Genomic DNA, 18982 nt, shown 5'->3' on the forward strand with positions numbered 1-18982 from the left:
CAGCATGCAAAAACCGTTCTCATTCTCTTCCTTCTTGTCACCATTCCCGATTTTCCACTTACAAGAAAGATATTTGCAGGAAACACTACACAGAATGCTTAATAATTGTGGCAAATAGATCCATAAGTTCTTTAATTGTCCCCCTTTGATTGGAGGAAGTTCCATAAAAGCAGAATAGAACCCAATCACAGACAAGATAAACACAAATGTATTAAGCCCATAACAGGGTTCACAGATGTGCAGTATCTACTGTTGATTAAGAACTAGGAGGTGGTTATACTGCTTTGCCCTGAGAAGTATGGTTTATGGATCAGCAGCATGGGCATTACATGGGAGCTCTTTAGAAACACAGCATTTCAGGCTCCACTTCAAACTGACTGAAGCAGCATCTGCATTGTAACAGCCCAAGGTTGTTCATGTCCAAGTTTGAGAAGCACTAATGTACCAGGCCTTGTCTTTTGGGAGGGGGGCTCATCAGAATCCACTAGGAAAATTAGTTAAAGAGAAAAACAACCCCTGGAGAATCTGTTATGCCCAAACAAGGGCTTCCATTACTCACGAGAATTGTGGTAACACATTTCTTGGGGTTTGGGGAGGAAAAGTGACTGTAAATCATGATCCGTGGCTATAACACTAAAGCCCATTTCTGTGTATTGTGTTTTCTCCCAGTCATGCAATCAAAAATGAGGTTTTTTTCCCAACACTGTCTAAGATTGAAACAAACTAGTCATACCTTTTCTTTAGATAAAAATTGCAATTTCTTTTTAACTATGATAAAAACAATATTACAAATGAAAAATTTTAAGGCATCCTGTTGACTTCTAGCTTGTGTGTAAAAAGCCCTAATGAATAAGTCAGAAAGTTTCTACCATGGGAATGTGCTTTGAATTTATGGTCATATCTGGGAGGTAGAGAGCAGAAAGGATTACCACTGCATTAAATATTTAAAGCCTGAACATAGCAATTATATTTAAATGCATGGAGAGGATAACTTAAGAGATAAATGTATGAAAGTCACCAAAAATATTCCTTATGTCACTTCTAGATTAAATGTTTGATTAAACAAAATATTCACTATCTTAAGACACATTCTCCAATGAAGAACAGCTTAAAATACATTTTTCCTTAATAAAGATGAACCTGTATTTACTTTAACATTTTTTTAACATTTTTAACGTTTTTATTTTTGAGAGAGAGAGAGACTGAGCGCGAGCAGGGGAGGGGCAAAGAGCGAGGGAGACACAGAATCCAAAGAAGGCTCCAGGCTCTGAGCTGTTAGCACAGAACCCGATGTGGGGCTTGAACTCATGAACCACGAGATCATGACCTGAGACAAAGTCAGATGCTTAACCGACTGCGTCACCCAGGCACCCCACTTTGTTAACATTGAAAACTTAGGGAGGGGCACCTCGGTGGCCCAGTTGGTTAGTTGGCTGACTCTTGATTTCAGCTCACAGTTCATGGGATCTCACAGTTCATGGGATCAAGCCTGTGTCTGGCTCTGTGCTGACAGCGTGGAGCCTGCTTAGGATGCTCTCTTTGCCTCTCTCTCTGCCCCTCCCTCACTAGTGCAGGAGTGCTCTCTCTCTTTTTCTTAAAATAAATTAAATAAATAAATAAATAATGAAAAAAAGTATGCTCTATTTTGAAGCAAACAATAACTGAGTAATATAATTTAATTTAAATTCAGGGAGGGTCTGGTATTCAGAGAATGGAGAATATTTCTCATTCTAATTGCAAGAACTCTTGACTACAAGGGTGAGCCACAGAAAGCCCTTATCTAAGTGGCAGCCACCTGGGTTTCCTCAGTCATCAGCGTGAGAAGGCAGGAAGTCTGGGTCCAAAGTTAGAAGGATGAATCTCAACTTTGTCCTTATTCATGTAAGAAAGTGATTTAACCTTTTTTTTTTTTTTTTTTAAATAGGCCTCACACCCAGCGCAGAGCCCAGTGCTGGGCTTGAACTCACATCCCTGATATCAAGATCTGAGCTAAGATCAAGAGTCAGATGCTTAACCAACTGAGTCACCTGGGTACTACAATTTAACCTTTTTGACCCTCACTTTTCTTATCTATAAAATGAAGAAATCATTATATAGTAGGTTTAATTTAATTTTAATCATTATTTTACCAAACAAGTTTTTCATTCTATATAGCCAAATATTTTGTTTTTAAGGTTTTTCAATAGTTTACATAAAAGTCATTCTTCAGCTCAAGAAAGGTAATACTTTACAAAAATAATCTTCTAGATTTGAATTATAATATGCTCATCTTTTAAAGTATTTTTGTTACAAAATTATAAAGCGCACATTGTAAATAAAAATATTTTGGTTTTGCTAACATTTTGTTATATTATCGTTAATATTTGGTTTATTACCTTTCAGTCATTTTCTATGTAGATTGTGTCCAAAACTGGAACAATGCTATTGTGACATAATAAGAAATATATATTTGGTCTCTGTCTCCAGTTCCTGACACAGAGCTCCTAAAACACTCATATTTTCTTTGAAGTGATAGAGGTGCTATAAGCATCTTTTGTTCTAATATTTGGTCTTTAGCCCAGATTCCTGGTCCAAAGGCTTTTAGACCCTTGGAATCTCTGGGGTGATAAGAGACTTCATATGCTAATGAATGATGGTGTAGCTAGTGGTTCCTAGATAGCTTTGGGGGACTCTTCCCCCAAATAGTTGTCAGTTCACCTGCAACTATTGTTGTAGGAGGGTTGTTCACCAGAAAGACCAAGGCCTAAGTAGAAGGTTGAACCTCTGGGGAGGGGAAATAGGCTGGATTTAATCACCAATGGCCAATGATTTAATCAATTATTCCTAAGTTATGGAACTTCCATAGAAACTCTAAACAACAAGATTCAAAGTGCTCCCTGGCTTGGCTAAACATGCCTGGAGAGGATGTGGAAGCTCTGTGCTGTCCACCATCCTGAATACCTTGCCTATGCATCTCTTCCATTTGGCTGTTCCTGAGTTCTATCTTTCGTAATAAACCATTATTAGTGAGTAAACTGTTCCTGACATCTGTGAGCTATTCTAGCAAGTTATCTAATCTGAGGAGGGGATTATGGGAACCCCTGATCTATAACTGGTCAGTTAGCAATATGAGAGCTCTGGACGTGTGACTGGCATCTGAAGCGGGGGCAGTGTGTGGGGACTGAGCCCTTAATTTGGGAGATCTGATGCCATCTCCAGGTAGATAGTGTCAGGATTGAATTGAATTGTAGCACATCCAGCAGGCATCAGAGAATTGGTCGGGGGAGGGGAGGACGGGGGGGAAACCTCACACGTTTGGTGACAGGGAAGTTTTGATGTCAGAGAAATAGGCTTTCCTTTATAAAGTTTGGTGTCGAATTTTTTTATATGTAATATTATGAGCATTTTCACTTGAGATTAAAAGTTTTCATGGTAGATATGATTTTTAACTGCTGCATAATATTCCGCTTTATATATGTTCCATAATAATTCTCCTGTTGGTCTGTTTTCAAGATATTTATCATTTTTATCATAAATAACATCAATGAACATTCTTAATGTGACTATTTATGCCATATTTCATTACATTCTTATGATAAATTCCTAGGAATAGAATTAAAAAATGGAAGAGCATAAACACATTTAAGGCACCTGTTTGTTACCACAAATCTAACACCTACATGAGCTATACTAATTCAAAATTTCACAAGTTTTTGTGAAGGTCTATTTACCACACATTAACACTGAATATTACTCTTTAAACAAACTAGCCATCAGAGACTAGCTCTTTTAGTTTTAAATGTTTATTTATTTTTGAGAGACAGAGAGAGGGAGAGAGAGCAAGAGGGGCAGAGAGAGATGGGGACAGAGGATCTGAAGCAGGCTCTATGCAGACAGCACAGGCTCCAACTCACAAACCAAGAGACCATGACCTGAGCCAAGCCGGACACTTAACAGACTGAGCCACCCAGGTGCCAGAGAGGAGCTCTTCTAAATGACTTTAGAACACAGTATTTTGACTGTACATCCCTAGAAAGATGTACTTTACAAAGATGTACTTTACAGACCAAAAATATTTTTTAGCCCTACATGTTTATATAATCCTATTGATTATATTTGTGGCAGCTATGGGCATTGTTATTCCAAGGTTACTACGTGGATATTGTGACTCCAGACAAGTAAGCAGTTATAACGACGTTCATAAGAATCAGGATTTTGGACATTATATCAATAACATTTTGTAAAATTCCTGTGGTCCTAAAATTGAATTAAAAATATATGCCTCAATTTGAAAGTATTTTATCTTAAAAGAATTTAAAACTTATTTCCTGGCTCTGTCCATTGTAAAGACCTAGAAGTAATGACCAATACATAACATATTGAGCACAGCAATATAAAACTGTAGTCTCCATATACCATTCCCACTAAAAGGAATAAGGGCTCCTTGGAAAAATGTCTCAATGCAGAAGTGGAACATAAATGTGCAAGCTAAGAATGGAGCATGATTTGATAACAGAAAACAAAGTAACAGAACCTTCAAAAGAACTTGGAAGTCAACTTGAAGAGGTTTGTTTTTTTTTTCCTTTGGTCAAAGATGGGACAACATGAGCATCAATCAGGATAATAATAGGAGTGGTTTAAAATAAAAGAAAGGATAAGAAACATGATTCTCTCAATAGATGCAGAAAAAGCATCTGACAAAATACAGCACGTTTTGTTGATAAAAATCCTCAAAAAAGTAGGGGTAGAGGGAACATACCTCAACATTATAAAGGCCATATACGAAAGACCCACAGCTAATATCCTTCTTAATGGGGAAAAACTGAGAGCTTTCCCTCTACAGTCAGGAATGTCCATTCTCACCATTGTTATTTAACATAGTACTAAAAGTCCTAGCCTCAGCATTCAGACGAAAGAAAGAAAGAAAGAAAGAAAGAAAGAAAGAAAGAAAGAAAAAAAGGAAAGAAAAGAGAAAAGAAAATGAAAGGAAAGAAGAGAAAAGGAAAGAAAAGAAAGGAAAGGAAAGGCATCCAAATCAGCAAGGAAGAAATCAAACTTTCACTATTCTCAGATGACATTATACTCTATGTAGAAAACCTGAAAGGCTCCACCAAAATATTTCTAGAACTGATAACAGGAATTCAACAAAGTCATAGGATACAAAATCAATGTACAGAATTCTGTTGCATTTCTGTACAGCAATAATGAAGCAGCAGAAAGAGAAATCAAGGAATTGATTGATCCATTTTACAATTGCAACAAAAACTATAAGATGCCTATGAATAAACCTAACTAAAGAGGTGAAAGAGCTCTAAAAACTATAGAACACTTATGAAAAAAATTGAAGAGGGCACAAAGAAATGGGAAAACATTCCATGCTCATAGTCTGAAAGGACAAATATTGTTAAAATGTCTATACTACCCAAAGCAATCTACACATTTAAATGCAATCTCTATCAAAACACCAACAGCATTTTTCACAGAGCTAGAACAAACAATTGAAAATTTGTATAGGACCACAAAAGACCCCAAATAGTCAAAGCAATCTTGAAAAAGAAAAGCAAAGCTGGAGGCATCACAATTCCAGATTTCAAGTGAGATTACAAAGCTGTAGTCATAAAAACAGTATGGTGCTGGCACAAAAACAGAAATATAGATTAATGAAACAGAATTGAAAACCAAGAAATGGACCCACAACTATGTCATCAACTAATTTTTGATGAATCAGGAAAGAATACCCACTGGAAAAAAGTTTCTTCAACAAATGGTATTGGGAAAACTGGACAGTAACATGCAGAAGAATGAAACTGGACCACTTTTTTTATACCATACACAAAAATAAATTCAAAATGGATGAAAGACCTAAATGTGAGGCAGAAAACCACCAAAATCCTGGAGGAGAAAACAGGCAGCAACCTCTTTGACCGTGGCCATAGCAACTTCATCCTAGACACATTGCCTTAGGCAGGAGAAACATAAGCAAAAATGAATTATTGGGACTTCATAAAGATAAAAATCTTCTTCGCAGCAAAGGAAACAATCAACAAAATTAAAAGGCAAACTACAGAATGGGAGAAGATATTTGCAAATGACATATCTGATAAATGGTTAGCATCCAAAATCTATAAAGAACTTATCAAATGCAACACCCCCAAACCCCAAGTAATCCAGTTAAAAAATGAGAAGACATGAACAGACATTTTTCCAAAGAAGACAATCAGATGGCTAACAGACACAGGAAAAGATGCTCAACATCACTCATCATCAAGGAAACACAAATCAAAACTACAATGTGATACCACCTCACACCTGTCTGAATGGCTAAAATTAATACCACAGAAAACAACAGATATTTGCAAGGATGTGGAGAAAGGGGAACTCTCTTGCACTGTTGATGGAAACTCATGCTTATGCTAAGCAAAGTCAGTCAGTCAGAGAAAGACAAATACCATATGATTTCACTCATGTGAAATTTAATAAACAAAACCGATGAACATAGGGGAAGGGAGAGAAAGAAAAAGAGGGAAGGCAAACCATAACAGCCTCTTAACTATAGAAAACAAACTAAGGGTTGTTGGAGGCAGAGGTGGGCAGGGCAATGGGTTAAATGGGTGATGGGTATTAAGAAGGGCACATACGATGAGCGCTGGGTGTTATATGTAAGTGATGAATCACTGAATTCTACTCCTGAAACCAATATTACACTATATGTTAACTAACTAGAATTTAAATAAAAACTTGAAACAAACAAAAATATTAAAAAAATAAATAAATAAGTAATTAAATAAATCCTGTTTGTGTTCAATAAAAAAACACACAAAAACTCATTTATCATCTTTGGAGAACTGGAAAGAATGAATGTATTATTTGATCACTAATAAGCAAGGAGGAAATCGAGTACTTTTGTAGTCTTTCCTTTACAACCTGTATTACTGGATAACCAAAGAATTGGTGGGAGAAAGTTTCTCTTTATTACAGTATTTCAAATAATAAATGAAAAGGGAATGATCTAATTAAAATATCACCATTTTATGACCTCTAATTAATGAATAAATGCAAGCAGTTATCATCAATAGTGCTAACATTACAAAAAGAGATAACCTGATATTGTTGATCAGCAATGGAAAACCACAGTCCCACCTACCTAGTGGTCAAAAAATAAAAAATAAAAATATAAGTGAACCTGAATTATCAAGCCTCTAAATCTAACTTCTAATTTTTAGAAAAGAAAAAGACAGAGAAACCTATTAAATGATATCATTGCAATGCAACTGGCAACATTCAGACTATGGAAAATTCTACAGAGCAAAGGACTTAGTTTCTTCAACAAACTGTAAAAATGAAAACCCCAGGGAGAGAAGGAGGGAATGAAAGGGAGGAGGAGGAAAGACAGAGAAGAAAACTGATTAACAGAATCTGAAGATTCTTCAGTTTGTACTGTACTTCTTTTTTTACAGATACACACTGAAGTATTTATGGGTGAAATAATATCTGAGATTTGCTTTCAAAATAATCTGTCAGGTAAAATTGGAAGTAGATGCAGGTATAAGTGAAACAAGATTGTCCAAATGTGACAATTTTTGTATAAATGGGTGATGGTGACATGGGCCTTTATTATCCTAATCTCTCCTTTTGTATGTGGTTGACATTGTCCACAATGAAAATATCTTAAAAATGGGGCACCTGGGTGGCTCAGTCAGTTGAACACCTGACTTTGGCTCAGGTCATGATCTTGTGTTCATGGGTTCAAGCCACACATATGACAGCTCAGAGCCTGCTTTGGATTCTGTGTCTCCCTCTCTCTCTGCCCCTCTCCTGTTCGTGCTCTGTCTCTCTCTCTCTCAAAAAATAAAATGATATGTTAAAAAAAATTGAAAAAAAATCTTAAAAAAGAACAAAACACTCTTGGAGTGGAGAGGAGGGGAGAAGGAGTGAATCTAATCACAAATATCCTTTCAGGCCCACAGAGAAGAAATTGTATAGCTTGAACTTTCTGAACTACTTTTTGAGCATTAAAAAAAAAAAATGTGTAAGCTTGTAATCTTCTGGTCCTTGTGAGAAAAATGTTATCCTTGAGGAAACATGTGTATCCACCTTAAAGAATAGTATAAGACAATGAAGATAGCTCTTAGGAATTCAAATGATACTTATTAATGATACTTATTTTCTTGGGTGCAGAAATGAAGTAGAAGTGAAAATACCATCATCAAATATTCTCCTTTCTTAGCTCTCTAGTGTCTCTTTTCTAATGTTAAAAAAAATAGTTCACTAGAATACAGACTAAGTCAGCTTATCCTCTATGTTGAAGACTTACAATTATTATCTGCTGTGAAATTTTTTAATATAAACAGTTTGCCCATATTCAAATCAACTAAAAGACACAGAGCCTCCAAATGGGGTGCTCAAAATAAGACACAAATAGAAGTCTCTCCTCAATGGGTTCCCTCCAACACTTGCTTTGAATATGTTTCTGGGTATTCACAAAGCAGGACAGGTGCCCTCAAGATCACACAGAGACCATCACGGTCTTTTGTTTTTCCCACTTTTTCTTCCCAGCTATACCCAGTCTTGTGCTGTCCCCAGAAACACAGCATCCTCAGGATGCATTAACATACACAGAGCCATAGACTGAAACATTTGAGAAGGATCTAAATCTCTGTTATAGTGTGAGAAAATTTCAGAATACAAATTATTTAGTTCTGAGGTAATTTGCAAATATACAATCACACATTCCTCAGTTAACTTGGCCCAGGTTTAAAGCCTTAATTAAACAGTCTGTTCTTGGATGGTTTCACTTGTATTGCCCCCCGGAAAGCAGCTGTTCCCACCTTTGGCCTTGACTCAGGGTCACTGTCCTTTTTTGCTAGGCAAACCATCACCTCAGGCCTCCCCCAAGTTTTACTCTACAGATTTTCTGAGCCTCCGGAGAGCCAGGCTCCTTTCCAGCCTCGGGCCTAATTCAAGTTCTCTGCACTCACATGGAAAATGTTCTGGCAGCTCCAGATGCAAGCTGAGAATTTTCTGACCAACATTCCTCTGGAGTCTGGGCAATGGCAGTTTACCTGATCTAAACATCCTCCCTTAATGAATATGCTCTGCATATCTTATAATTATTTTACATTTTTCCTCTCCTTCCTATGCTTCAAATTTTCAAAAACCATCTATCATCCTCTTTTTTCTACTCCTTATCACATACACCTAAGGGCTTCCTATCACCACTCTCCACTCTAACTTCCAATCACAGCTTCCATGAAAGTGCCCAAGCTCTAAATGTATCCTGGGACTTGTAAACTCTGCCTCACAGTTGAACCCTTATCACACTTTGGCCCAGCAAAAAATGGAGAATCACATTTCCCAACTTAAATGAAGATCTGTGACCAGGCATGGGTAGCAAACACCCCTGGGGACCACCCAGGCCCTTAGATCCTCCCTTCAGAGGACTGACCTTGAACTGCTAGAGCCCCTTGTGCTCCTGTTCTTTGCACAGAGAACCGTTAAGTGCTTGAGAGGCACTATATTCCTGGAAAAAACCCATAGCCAAATACTGACTTGTGTGGGAGTTTGACAGCCCAGACTTTGCCTCAAGGTGGGACATGTCTGAGATGTAATTTATGTTCCTCAGTACTCAGTGGAATCAGTCTGAGGCTCAGAAATCACTTGAAATTTCTCTCTTGCTCATTTTCTTCCCCCTTTTCAATATTGCTTCCTCCACTCCCTTACCTGCTTCTCCTGAGAGCAATTCCTTAATAAATCCTGAATGTTTATATAGGAATCTTTATCTCAGGGTCACTTCTGGAGAATTCAACCTAAGAACCCATGCCATAGAAACATTTAATTAGGCAATGCCTAAACATTAATTAGACAATGCCCTGAATTAGGCAAAACTGAATATTCCAGATTTACCAAAATTTGTACCTCAGTACTAGCTGAAAACTTTAGAAATAAAATTATTCCCCACTAATTTTTTACAGTGTATATTTTCTTTGGTCATGTGCCTAATTTTCATATTAAGAATAAAAAATTAGGAGTGTGTATATGTTTAGTATAAAATGCCAAGAACAAAGGAAGGACTTAATTTATCTTAAAAAGCAGCCTGAATACAATCTTTTGACTTGTATCTTTGCTCCCAAACGCTATGGATTATTTTTTGTAACCACGTTTCAGAAATACGATCACTTCCAAAAGCCATTGCAAACAATTGGCTTTTGGTTTTCCAAGTTTATGATGTAACATTTAAATATAAATATGTATATAAAATTTTGTATTTTGAATTTTTCATGGAATATTATATCCTCAAAGTTTTTTCATGTTACAAACATATTTTCAGATACATCAAAATCATATTAATGATACATTTTTATGGTGAATAAATTCACTTTAATTTTACTTTTTCCAATTTTTTTTCAATTATGAATATAAATACATCATAAACATTTTAAAACTATATAAAAACTCTGGAAGGAAACAAACCAAAATATTATATTTATATTGAAGTATCCTTCTTTTTTTCTTCTTGTCTATATTTTTGAGATTATTGTCAAAAGAATATTCTATTTTTATAATGACACATTTTAAAACAATATAGACAATATAATCAAAGAAAATAGCAAAATTTCTTAAAATATGTAAGCTTACATAATTTTTATTGATTTCCCAGTACACCCACTCTAGCCCATAAAGAAATTTTACAGTATGGTTGTTTATATTGAAAATCACAAGCTATGCTTCCTCCACCTAGTAGATGGTCTGATCCTGGAACACAACTCATATTTGCTAAATAAATGATGTTTTATGGTTAAAAATAGCTTTTATTTCACTTAGTGTTCATTAACGGATTAGGCAAGATATTTCACAACGAGTAACACTAGCTGAGGCAGGCTTTTTGGTACTTATATTACATATAGAAATTCAAAATTTATATTCACACACAAAAACCCTTAATAAAAAAAAGGAACATCTACTCACATGAACATATTGAACATTAAACAAAAATACAATACAAGAATTTCATATTTGTCTCCTGTAAATGCAAACATTAATGTGGTAATTATTTGAGATTTACATTTATTGTTATAATCTCACTATCATTTCAAATATTTAGTCACTACTTTATTGTCACAGTTCTAAGGAAAGCCTTTAGTTTAGAAAGTGCTTCATTGACTGTTGAGCACATTTGACTTCAATTTCAGGATCCTCATACTTCAAATGCAAACTTGACTTAATACACTGGAAAGAATGTAGACACTTATGGAGCTAATTTAAGAAATTGAGTACTTTTACTGGAAAAAAAGTTGTGTTCTCATATCAACACCAGATATTTCCAAATGACATATCTGATAAAGGATTAAGATCCAAAATATATAAAGAACTTATAAAACTCAACACCCAAAAAATAAATCATCCAATTAAAAAAATGGGCAGAAGAGGGGCGCCTGGGTGGCTCAGTCGGTTAAGTGTACGGCTTTGGCTCAGCTCATGATCTCACGGCTGGTGAGTTCGAGCCCCGCATCGGGTTCTGTGCTGACACTTCAGAGCCTGGAGCTTGCTTCAGATTCTGTGTCTCCCTCTCTCTCTGCTCCTCCCCCACTCATGCTCTATCTCTGTCTCTGTCTCTCTCTCTCTCAAAAATAAACATTAAAAAAATTTTTAAAAATGGGCAGAACATGAACGGCCATTTCTCCAAAGAAGACATCCAGATGGCCAACAAACACATGAAAAGACGCTCATCATCACTAATCATCAGGGAGATGCAAATCAAAACTACAATGCACTATCACCTCATACCTGTCAGTCAGAATGGCTAAAATCAACAACATAAGAAACAACAGGTGTTAGTGAGAATGTGGAGAAAGGGGAACTCTCTTGCACTATTAGTGGAAATGTAAACTGGTGTAGCCACTGTGGACAACAGTGTGGAGTTTCCTCAAAAAGTTAAAAAAAGAACTACCTTACAATCCACAATTACACTTACTGGATATTTACCCAAAGAATACAAGAATACCAATTCAAAGGGATACATGCACCCTGATGTTTATAGGAGATTTATTTGCAATAGCTAAGATATGGAAGCAGCCCAAATGCCCATCGACTCATGAATGGGTACAGAAGATGCAGTGTGTATATATATATATATATATATATATATATATATATATATACACACAATGGAATACTATTTAGCCATACAAAAGAATGAAATCTTGTCATATGCAATGACATGGATACAGCTTACAGGGTATAATTTTAAGCAAAATAAGTCAGTTAAAGTAAGACAAATACCATACAATTTCACTCATATGTGGAATTAAAAAAGGAAACAAACAAGCAAAGGCAAAAAAAAAAAAAAAAAAAAAAAAGAGTGAGAGAGACAGAAAAACCAAGAAACAGACCCTTAATTGTGGAGAACAATCTGATGATTACCAGAGGGGAGGTGTGTGTGGAATGGGTTAAATAGGTGATGGGGATTAAGGCGTGCACTTGTCATGAGAAGTACCAGGTGACATATGGAAGTGTTGAATTACTATATTGTGTACCCGAAACTAATATAACATTTTATGTTAACTAACTTGAATAAAAAAATCCCAGTTAAAACAATAGGCATCAGATAAATCTTCGTAGAACAAACAACAATAAAAAAGTATGATTTACTATGAGACAGGCTACCATAGCAAGAAGGTAGGGATAGTCTGTCTCAGGGCATCTGAATAATAGAATAACTGTCAGTATGTAGTGGGCAAATCTGGCTTCAGGATGAACTGTGTCATTTCTTGAAGACCCTTCCAATAACATGAGCTTGTGATTATTCATGGAGGAAACTCTTTTGTATCATTTACAAAATTTGACCTTGACAACGTTAGCTTTATGGAAAGAGTGAGACAATCTTATTTTCCAGGCAATGATTTAAGAGGGAAAACTATTTACAAGGTACTAGATTGTGATGTCTTTCAATGCAAGGTGCAATAAAACAAGTGAGTTTTTTCTTCACTCAAGAGGTAGTTTTCATTGATTCAGATTTAAAAATATATAGTTAAATACACATGTACATTAATGAGGTATTTAAAGGGAGAGTTAACATTTTAATAGTACACTTGATTAATGATGTCTTGCATGAAGTCAAAGCAAGAAAAGTCAGTGTGAATGACCTCTGAATTGAAAAAACTGCAGACTGAAATGTCTTCAGTAATTATTTTGGCTGCATAAAGTCTGAAGCAACAGAAGAGGTTTCAGAGTTATTTTATAGAACCCATAGGACTTAATATATCATAAGCAGTGAAGTCTTGGAAAGAATTAGGGCCACTTATTTATATTAAAATATGACAACTAGTAATAACATTATTCTAGTTGCAGTCATCATGCACAACCCATCTTTGCCAACTTCATGAAGCAATGAAAATCAAAAACAAAAACTTTTAATTGAGTTATTCTAGTAATTCTGAACATCTGCAACTAGTCTATAAGAGTAAAATTTCTGCCAAAGATATTTTGTCAGCCCTTTATTTATCATCCAGTTCAATACTCTATATTTAAATACCAAGTAGGGGCGCCTGGATGGCTCAGTCCATTAAGCATCCAACTTCGGTTCAGGTCATGATATCGCGGCTCTTGGGTTTGAGCCCTGTGTTGGGCTCTGTGCTGACAGCTCAGAGCCTGGAGCCTGCTTGGGATTCTGTGTCTCCCTCTCTCTGGCCCTCTGCCACTCATGTTCTGTCTCTTTCTGTCTCTCAAAAGTGAGTAAATGTTAATTTTTTTTTAAATTTAAATACCATGTAATCTTCTTTCTTATTTCCCAGAAATATGAATGCAACTAGACAGGCCAAAGATGGTGTCAAGCTTTTCATACCGTCTCTTATTCATTAATCACACAATATGAAACACCTAAGATACTTTGCTAGTCAAGAGCAGCACGGAGGTTGAAATCCTGGCATGGTTCGTTGCCACAAAGGATGAAATGTAGAGCACCCAGGAGGCCAAGTTTTTCTCCCAGCATGTGAAGGCCCATTGTAGCATTCTTTTAGCTTTGGCTGTTTGTTCAAATATAAGCAAGTACGTTGAGAATCTTAGCTCACCTATTCCTTAGCCAGTTTCCTTTGTCCTACATCCCTCTACTACTTAGTGATTCACCCTAGCTGCCTCTTCCAACTCTAGTCTGAGGAGTACCCTTTGTTGCCCTGGCTGCTCACCAAATTTACCCAGGAAAGGCCAAAACAAATAGCACCATTGAGAGACATTACAAAATGCTTGTCACTTTGCCAGAAGCTCCAGGCAACTCACAAGCCCTCAGGGGGTCTCTAGGGATTAGTTGAGTCTAACATTCAAGTCTCCAGACTCTCTGGAACTCTGCTGCCCAAGGATCAATGCTCTTCTCATAGGCGGAAGGTAAGGATAATTTCAGGATGATTTTTCTGACTCATTTACAGAGCTTGCCCATGGCCTCTGAGTACGACAGAGATAAAGACAATGTCCTTTCAAGTGCAGATGGGTAGGTAAACGACTGCCCAGTAACACCGGGAAACCAACAGCACTTCAAACATACTGAGTAATATTTAAGCCCGCCCAATAAAACACATGGTACAGTATTTTTGAGTAATGTTGGGCTTAACTAACAATGGACAACCACTAGAAGGCCTTGAGAAGAAGAGTTGTGTTTTTAAGAGGTTATTCTGGCTGCCCTGCAGAATATAGACTGAAGAGGATAAGAATGGGAGGGATGAGATGAGTCTGGAGTCCACTGTAGAGGTATCAGTAAAAGAAGATGGTGCTTGCTGTAAGGTGCTGGCATGTGCACAATGTCTACAAGAAAAGTGTTCCACTTCACAAGAGTTTATCTGAGGACCTTTTTTGTGGCAATAATCACATAGCATAACCGATTACAAAGGCCACTTCTAATACCCTAACATACAACTGTGTCATCTGTATATAAGAATTTGCCTATTAGCTAATCTCTCTGTGCTTCAATTTCCTCTTCCATAAAATGGGTTAATCATTCTACTTACCCCATGAGGTTGTTTTTGAGAATTGAAAACATTAATACATGTCAGAGTTTTGCACACAGAAAATATAAATAAATACAGCTATTTTTAACTTTATCTCCTCTATATTACAGATTGACAAAAGGGAGGATATAAATAAAAGTTTTTCAGAATCTGCATAATATCACTGGATTTTACATTATAATGTAAAAGAAAAGATAAAAAGACAACCTTGTTTACCCCATCAATAAATATTATGAACCAGTCTTTCTATTTATTGACTCTGACCTCGCAGATTGTTGCTATTGAACAAAATTCAGTTTAGCTCATGGCTGATTCCTGTCCTCAGATTCAAAACAGAGAAGTCTTTGAAAGACATAAGCAATATTTTGTTATCCTAACAATTTTCCTTACAGGAAGAAAGTGAGGGTATTTTTTCTTTTCTTGTGTCTTAAGGAATCTTTTGACAGTGCCCATTGTTCCCCCATGGCTCCAGCTCTTGATAGCACGCCCCAGGCCTTGCCCCCAGAAATCACTGGCCCCCTCATCATGGGGACTCATCCTGAGTCCAGCTTCTGGTTTTAGGCAACCACATATTCATATGTTGTCCTTTCCAACTGAGAGTGATTAGAACTTCTCTGGGTTGCCTTAACAAACCCTTGTTTAGCCTCTGTTTTCCATCACCTGGGTGATCAATTCCCTGTATTTGAAGGATTGAGAGTGGCTTCTGTTTTCCTGGCTAGTTGCTGAATGATAGAATAGTCATGGAACTGATTCAGTAGAACACACTGGCAAAGATCAGAGGCCACTATTCACAGAATTACATAGAGAGGCAGGAAATTTGGGGGAGATACTTTACCTACCATGAACTTTCAAAAACAGTTTAAATAATGTTTAAACTTTTGTTATAAAGATATGGCTGCTGGGGCACCAGGCTGGCTCAGTCAGTAGAGCTTAAGACTCTTGATCTCAGGGTTGTATGTTTGAGCCCCACGTTGGGTGTAGAGATTACTTAAAAAATAAAATCTTAAAAAAAAATAAAGATATGGCTGTTTATTTTAGAAAAAAAATCAAAAGTGTCAAAAATAAAAACATTTCTATTAATAACTATTAATATATGCCTCCTATATTTACTGTGTATTTTATAGTAGTATTTGGGATATCTGACGGGGGAAACAGTATTTGCTTTTAACCCACTAAATTTCATCTCATTAGATCTGAGCTATTTAAGATAGAATAGATACCAGCTTAACATTAATTTTATGACAGCACAGCTTGAAAGAGGTGAGAAGGAGAGAAATGAGGATCTATTAATCAAGATTCATTTGACCCCCCTCTTCCACTAAATCAAAGACTAGCAGGAGGCAGTAGCAGTTACTCTGGGAGGAACAAGCAGGCTTTATAATCCAGACGCTTTCTGCTAGCATCAAACAAGAAAACACAGAGGAAGAGAGAAGATAGTTCCTTTCAAGGGCAAAATGGATATATTCCTTTGAAATATACTGAGGCTACCAACTTCATATTCTATCTGAATTCCTAAACAGTTTCCCTTCAAAGACACATCTGTTGAGCTTTTTTCTTTTTATCCATGAACACTGTTTGTACATTGCATATAAGACTACCAAGATGTTGCTCACATGACTTCAATTTAACATTACAAATCAATTATATTCTTCATGATAACCAGATTATTCCAAAGACCTCAAAAAATGTGAATTAAATGTTCAAGAATCACTCAAGTTGAAAGAACTTATGTCCAAAAATACAAAATATTCTAGAATTTGAAAGAATGTAAAGTGTTTATCACATCAATCATTCAGTCAGCCAAGAAAGTCTACACGCCAACCAACAATCATTGGGAATTCATCTATAAAAAAACATCATTAAAATGCACTCCTTAATTTCTCTTTCATTACTTGCTTTCTTGTTAGTGGCTACTCTATTAGCTTAGGATTCCAGAAAGAATCAAATTGCAAATGGGGGTCTTGCCCTCAAAGGGAAAACTTCCTTAAGTTTCACAAAGGCTACAGACAGCCTGCCTTCTGTGCTGGAGGTCAGAGAAGAGCAGAGCAAACTCACTTCACTCTTGCTGCTCAGGCAGAGTTGAGTCGGCAGCTCTCTCCTAATGACTGAATTCCAAGGCCAAATAGTTCCGCAACTTCTTGTTGCATTAGCTTCCGTCTCATGGAGCACAATTTGGAGTGTTCCATTTTTTAAAAGATTTAAAATAATAATGTTTTACAACTTTCTACTAGAGTAGTTTAAAATCAGAATATGTTATCAAAGGCTATCTCAGTTTGAAGTTGGTAATAAAGCATCAAAAAGCATTACAGTGTAATTAACATTTTCCCCTGGAAAGCTCTATCTCTTGCTTCTTCTTCCTCTTTCTCCTCTTCTCCTTTCTCCCTTTCATTTCACTTCTCTTCCTTTCTTCTCTCCTCTTCTTTCTTATTTATTTAGCATAAACCTGGTCCCTAACACTCCCTCAAGTTCCAACCCCAGTCCTACTTATTTCCTTCTCCACAAAACATCTTAAAATTTTATGTATACTCACTTCCTTGCTCTTCAAACCATTTGAAATTGAGACTTCACCACCACATTTAAAATTTCAAATTGTTGGGGTGCCTGGATGGCTCAGTCGTTTTAAGCATCCGACTCATGGTTTCAGCTCAGGTCATGATCTCACAGTTCATGAATTCAAGCCCCGTGTCGAGATGTGTGCTGACAGTGTGGAGCCTGCTTGATATTCTCTCCCTCTCTCTCCGCCCCTGCCCCATTTGTACTCTCTCTCTCTCTCTCAAAACAAACTCAAAAAAAAAAATTTAAGTTAAATTGTTAATTGTGAAAGTTAGTGACACTATCCCAGTTACCAGCAATTGACAAAATTAATAATGACAATGTTAAAGTATTATTTAAAAAATTCATTCACATTCGTTCAAATTGGAAACTAATTATGATGTACCACATCCCAAATGTAATCTATACACTATACTTGGACTATAATCAGGTTTTGTATTCACATAACAAAATTTCTGTAAATATCAGAGTAACTCACTTGGAGTGATAGACTAGTCAGGGCCGTAGGTTTACTAGGGGGGAAGCCTGGGTGTCCCTTAATTGTCATTATCAATCACAGGAAATAAAGAAATGAAGCCTAAGGGAAGGAGGCCTTATGATGGGGTGAGGAAATAAATATTTAGGGCTGGGAGTCTATGTGGAAATTCTGGTGGTGGGGGTGAACTGCCTGGTCATGTGGCAGCTGAGAAGATAAAGCTGTAAGTCGGTGGCCCTGGACCTAGAATAGTTGTAAAGATTCTATGTGTTTTCCTTCCATTTCATCATCCCTACTCTTTCACTGCTTTTTTAAAAAGGCATATCCTGGTCTCAGTTGTGCAAGGAGTACTTAGAAAAAGATCTGTGGCTCGGTCTGGACTGAAAAGGTAGTGAATGCAGCATTGCCTCGCCCAAGTCTGGAATGGGCAGAGTGGCAGTATCAGCAGCATCAGAGGTGGCAGCTCAGGGGGATAATGAGGCCTTGCAGAAGAACCAGGCAGAAGTGGCCTCGTTTCTATGTACCTCTGAGGCAAAAATCAGAAACTCAGGAAAAGCTGAGGGATTTAGTTCCTGACAGAAGCAATGGGAGGTCAAATCATTGTGCCTTGGATTGCATTTATGTCCATATCAAATTTAAAGAAGATTAAAACAAATTCATAGGAACTCCGGTAACAGAAAACTATACGGTGAATTTTATGGATTTTAATCCAACCCAGTAAACATTCATTCAGCGTTTTTTTATGAATAGGGAAGGAAGTTATAGACTGTGTTTTTGAGGAATTTACAATACAAAATTCCAAAGAAGAAGAGAATTAATAAAGGCCTTCAAAGTAGTTCAGAATTTAACGGCCATACACAAGGAAGAAAATCTTATTTCCGAGATGGGGATTCAGGTAAGGTTTAATTGGCATCATGAAGGGGGCAGTGATGATGGAATCCAAAGAAGTCTCATGCACACCTCATGCACCAGTTGGAAACTG

The 18982-nt window shown here is 36.7% G+C and overlaps 1 long non-coding RNA gene across 2 annotated transcripts in view; it reads right to left on the reverse strand.

Moving 5' to 3' along the window:
* Positions 1–18982, reverse strand: part of LOC109272174 (uncharacterized) — a 37880-nt gene that overhangs the window by 11889 nt on the left and 7009 nt on the right. The window lies entirely within an intron of this gene.

Source organism: Panthera pardus, unplaced genomic scaffold (assembly GCF_024362965.1).
Source record: "Panthera pardus isolate Hobbes unplaced genomic scaffold, ASM2436296v1 HiC_scaffold_10, whole genome shotgun sequence".
NCBI lineage: Eukaryota > Metazoa > Chordata > Mammalia > Carnivora > Felidae > Panthera > Panthera pardus.